The following is a 6,143-nucleotide window of genomic DNA, read 5'->3' as shown; positions in this document are numbered from 1 at the left end:
GGATTCTTTCATTTATTAATTAACATGTGATAAAAATAAAATTCAATAAGTCACTTTGTACTTGGCCCAAAATATTGAGTGTTCGGCCATATCAAATTTTGACCTCACTTTTTATCACATGTTAATTAATAAGTGGATTTGAAAAGCTGACAATGTTGAATTTGTTTTAAATTTAGCCTACCCAAAAAAACATGTCAACTGTCCATATAAATCGGCCACCGTCTTAGCCAAATAGTGGTTAAAAATATAAGAACAGTGAGTTCCAAAAATACCCCCAAACACACCCACAAAAATATGATACCACAAAGAACCCAGATTTCCCTTTCCATGACCGCACTGCGCCTGCTATTTTGAGGCCATCCCGCATGACCCTTTTTTTTCGCTGCTTAAGCTTCACCCAAAAAACAAAAAAAAAAAAAAAATCAAAAATTAAAAAAAAACATGTTACGTGTCACCGTTCGTCGACGAATCCTCCGTTGGGCCTCGAGCCTCCAGTGCTGCTTTCGCTTTCACTGGAACCAAATCCTGGCTTGCACGCTACGAAAGTCATGTACTTATAGGCAGCTACCACACATCGCCACCATGTCGTCTCCATCTCTGGTGGCTTCAGAGAGAGGGTTTGGGAGCCCCGACATGCTTTGTGGGTGCTGTGAACACAGTAGGGACTCTTCGGACTTGGTTGCGTTGAAGATCAGTCTCTTGGGTGATTCCCAAATTGGGAAAACTAGTTTTCTGGCAAGAGCTTTTTTTTTTTTTTTTTTTTTTTCTTGGAAATGTTGTTTTATGCTTTCCTGGCAACCAAACATAGCATATTAAAATGTTGTTCTTGCTCTAATTTTTTTTTTCTTTTTTGTTATTTATTTTTAGACAATGTATGTTGGGGGTGAGAGACAAGAAGAAGGATTTGAGATATCAAATTCAGGACTAAATCAGATGGATAAAACACTCTGTGTTGGAGGGGCACGTATTGCTTATAGAATTGGGAGGTTGTAGGTATGCATGGTTCCTTCTTTTCATAATAATTTACTAAATAATAAGTCTACAAGTATAGAACTAATCGTAAAATATACAAATGGAACAATCTGAATAAAATCGTTTCTCTAATGGCAAGCCTTGCCATCTGATATTTATTGATTGAAATGGCAATATATGTACATATATCTACTGATCAATTATAATTTTGAATGGTGTACAAGGAGATGAAACATCCCAGAATCAGATTCCTAGTGCTTGTAAAGACTCGATGGCAATGTTATTCATGTTTGATCTAACAAGTCGATGTACTTTAAATAGGTAATTTTTCAAAATGCCCAAGGTTTTCACAAATTATGATCATAAAATTGTAGTTATTATTTAGGTATGAATAATAAAGTAAACTCATGAGATTACTACTTAACTCTCTCTGTGTTTGTAGTGTTAAATGATATCAAAAATCAAGGAAATGGAATCAGGTATCCATGCTCTGCTTCACCACCTCATGTGATCTTTTTAGGGAAAATTTCAATTTAGTGTAAATTATAAAAAAAAAATAATAATAATTACAGATAAGTGATAAGTTTTACAAATATTAATAATTATAATTATAATTTTTTTTACAAATCTATAATAACTTTCTAAAATACCACTGAGTGGTAATTTCCCCCATCTTTTTACCCAAATCTCTTTGTTTTTAAATATTAATATACTCCCAAAAAGTAATAATCTACAAACTCATGTTCATAAAAAAAATGATGTGACTTCTTATGATTTTTTAATTTCTAATCAAAACATTCATTATTGCCCTCATATTTTAAAATGTCATTGACAATCATTTTAGATATGTTTTCTGTATAAACTTTCTGTTCAAAAATCATTTTTCATTCATAACCTCTCTGTCTTTTGTCTCATTATATTCCTTAATAGATAATCTAGTGGGAATTTTGAGACAATCGTTGGGTTGGGTTGGGTTGGTTTGAATTGAATGTGCATTAGTATTACATGATGTAGTAAGAATTTGAAGATATATAAATTTCTTAGACATAATTGTATAATTAAAAATGCATCAGATTGGAAAGATATAGAAATTTAAATATAGAGGACCCTTGACCTTGTTTCTAATTTGTATTAACTAAATTTTTTGTAATTGTTGTAGACGGCAATTCCAATACTCATGGGTCATGTTTGATTCACAAGACTAATAGTGAAGATATTAATAATTCCATCAAATTATTGTGGTATTCACTATCCGATTGGATTAGTAGGATAAATTATCCCATTGTCCATTGTTTGATTTGCATTGGATAAGAAAACATATGAAGGTAAAAGAGTCTTTTTATTTTATTTCTCAACTCAAGATATATAATCTCACCCCTACCACATTACTAATAATCCTACAAATTTGTTAGATTAATTATCAATTAGATTAATAATCCTGAAACAAAATTTCAAAACAAACACAGGATTATTGAGCCCACGGATTAATAATCCCAATCTCATGCTCTAAATTCGACGATTTTGTACAATTACCGATAGATGTTCAGTGGACAATTGCAAGTCAGGTAATATATTTGATCTCTTCTGATCATGCAACAATATGCATATAACCGATTCAGATACATAATATATATGACTAAATTAACTATCACTAAAATCTTATCCATTTACTATTATCTTGCCTCAAAATGTGGACCAAGCTGGTGAGACTCATGGATCAATTAACTGAGAAATTTGCTGTAATTAATTTTCACATGATAGAAGAAAAAACAGAATTAAAAGCAGAATGATTGAAGAAAAAAAAAAGGGAGAGAAAACAGGTACATTAGGGCATGCATGGGTCATATCCATTTAATGATTTCTAGCTGGAAAAAATACAAATCAAATTTGATTATTCTTTTTTTGAGTATATTCATAGAAAGGGATTGAAGGGACACATACATCATAGTCAATTCTTCAGTAAGAAACATCTTTTTGACTCTTGGAACACACTGATTAAGTCACAAACATGGCCTGTTCGGTATTGTTTTCAAAAAGATTTAATTTCGTGTTTTTAGAAACAAAAATAATGAAAAGTTTCAAAAACAATTTTCATTTTCAATTTTGTGTAGAAACAATTTTAAAAAATTCATGAAACAGTTTATAAGTGTTTCCTGAAACTGATATGTTTCCAAAAAATAATTTTCAAAAGAAAACACAAGATTTCAATACCAATTCCCAAAAAAACAAGTGATACCAAACCTTTCCAATAATATATTTTGAGAAGAACAGCGGTTTGTTGTTCCCACCTAAACCCTAAATCCAATATCAGAAACTATTTGTCATGTGTGCATTGTTGTTAATAGGCAAGAGCATATGCAAGGGCCCTGAATGCAACACTTTTCTTTCCAAGTGCAACCTACAACATAAATGTGAACATGATCTTCAAGTTCATCACGGCAAAGTTGTTCAACCTACCATGGGCTCCTGAGCGAAACCTCACAATCGGAGAACCCATCATCGATTTCTAGTTGTTGCTTGGGATTAAACCTATTTGGTTTGTAAGTAGAGTAGGAAATTTCTAGATCCTATGTAAGAAGATTGACATCAACCGGTTCACTAGGTTTGTATTAATTGTCTGTTCCCAGTGAATATTCAGAGCTGTTTTAATTGAATATAATGAAGAGGATGATACAGGCTCAGGAGCCCACATCTCCATTTAAGAATAACTCTGTTTCATTCAACCTATTACTGAGCTCAATAAGCTTATATATATTATGAAAATAAAGCTACTTCAGTTCTAGTTATCAGCTCAATCGAAACTCGTTTGAGATCGACTTGAAAGGTAAACAAGCCAAGCTTGAACATATTTTGGAAGCTTGTTAAGTTTTTAAATCAAGTTTGAATAACCTACTACTTAGCTCGACTCAACTCATTTACAACCCTATATGTGTTTCAGTTGACGACATGATGCATCTTCTGAAAATAAGTGGGCCTGTAAAAGACACACCGACTTGTTGGGGGAGAAAATGTAAGTAAACTAGAGGGAATTTGAATGGTCACAAGTGTTGCGTATCAAAGGAATAATTAAAAGTGTCATCAATTGGCTAGTTTATTCAGAACAAGCTTTTCCACCACAATGTGAAAAATCATATTATTTTGAACTTGAAAGCCAAAATATATGCCATATTAGCATATCAGGCAACGATAGCAAAACTTGAAATTCAGAAGACATAAGGGTCCAATCTAAAAGCAGATATATGGCATTTGGAAACGAGCATCACTCAAGCTTCACTTCTCTTGTTGGTGGGTCCAATTGCAAATAGTAGAATGGTTCCGTTGGTTCTTCACTGTACACCAAACATTCAATCAATTGATCAGCGGCAACAATTACTTCAGAATGTAATGGAACAATTGAAATTAGAATTAAGCAATTAGTTATCTCAAAAGGTAGAAAAAGACTTCAAATTATTGTGCGATGGAAATTTTGGACAATGAAGCAACTTCTAACAAATTATAATCTACATATCTGGTATTCTATGTGATTAACTGCCAACGAAAGGCTTTCAGTGACCAATTAGAAAATTTTGAAGATTTAAAGAAGACATAATCTTAGATGCTTCATGAGTATATCAAAAGAATGTACTATAGTATAAGCGAATGAAAGAGAAAAAATAATCTTTTTTGGGATAAGTCACCGAATGAAAGAAAACATACTCAGGTTTTGAGCACATGCATTGCCAGAAGAGCTTGAAAGGGCCAGGAATTATCTTAAATGGGTTACCTTCAAAGCACGCCTACACAGAACACGACTGAAATAAACTCAAAATGTACTAAAATTGAGCATAAACTTAATAGTGAACCATCAAATACAAGAAAATTGTAACGCCCCAAAGTAATTTGACATGAACTACCCACAAGTGATCAACATTCACTCAACAATAACAATAATTTGCCCATCTTTACATAATTAAATTAGAGTCCTTACAAAGGTTTTACATGCGGGTATACATTCATCGATACAAAGCATATGAATCTATAGCATGTAAAGCATCCATTCTCAAAACAATACAATGCCCTTAAGGGCTTACATCTTCCAAGGCATAAGCCTCGTTACACAAAAGTGGTCACTCGGACCCAAAACAAAATAGCCCTTGGCTATACAATTAATCACAAAAAAATAAAAGTGCACTACTCTTCTCAAAATACTTCCATAGCCTGAATTTGGCGAGATCACCACATCTTTACCTACACCAAAACCCATAGGGGTGAGCATATAGCCCAGTAGAAAAACCTTAACAAAGTATGTACATTTGCGCAAGATTCACAATATTTTATGTAAATGCATATGTTATGCCACGCCATTTGAAGGAAAACTCGTACTATGCTTTTCTTGAAAATCACCATGCTTACAGTCAACATTTATACAACCTCATTAATTTTCCACACTCCCAATTTTAAATCAAAAGGGGATGGTAAATACATTTCTGGTAATCCCTAGGCTGGTGTCTGCAAGTAGGCTCAACAAGCACTACCAAACTGTCATTTTTACCAGTGCTAACCGGAAGGCTCGACACCTATCCGCGCGGTTTTCTGGTCTTTCACCAAGGACACTCAGGCCATCTTATCAAATACAACTACACCCCCTATCCGGACTTACCACGTATTTACCCCTTTAACATTCTCATAATTCTTATTACAATATAACCTTTCTCAATGTAGATGTTTTCCAAAACTCCTGCCATGATGTATAGAAATGACAAAATTTACATGATGATATGATGCAACAATGACATTCCATAGCCTTTCTTCCTTTACCTTCCTCAATACCATTACACAATAAATCACATGTTCCACCGGTATCAATTAACACGTAGCATTAGCTCATTATTATACATATTTCATAACACCCTAGTCATTACATGATTATGTGAGACTTTCAATATCAACCTTCGAGTTTTCAATTCTCAAAGTCAATAGTGTTCAATACCTATCTTCTCACAATAAATTATTTTTCCATGTCACTAGAAACAACCTTCAAAGTAAATTCCTCACTCTCATATATCAAGAAAATTATCATTTTTCTTACCAAATATAAACTCTATACTCACACACCCATATAAACACAATAATGGATATTTTACTCCATCGATTTCCATGTTTTCACAAAAAGCCCCAATTTCTAGTTTTTC

General features: G+C 33.2%; 1 pseudogene; it reads left to right on the top strand.

Annotated features, from left to right (window-relative positions):
• The first annotated feature begins 441 nt into the window (after positions 1 to 441).
• On the top strand, positions 442 to 3,482 carry LOC114317296 (septum-promoting GTP-binding protein 1-like; annotated as a pseudogene).
• Positions 3,483 to 6,143: the final 2,661 nt, after the last annotated feature.

The sequence above is a fragment of the Camellia sinensis genome, chromosome 7 (genome assembly GCF_055761805.1).
Source record: "Camellia sinensis isolate YWXY chromosome 7, ASM5576180v1, whole genome shotgun sequence".
Lineage (NCBI taxonomy): Eukaryota > Viridiplantae > Streptophyta > Magnoliopsida > Ericales > Theaceae > Camellia > Camellia sinensis.
This window is presented reverse-complemented; position numbering and strand designations above follow the sequence as displayed.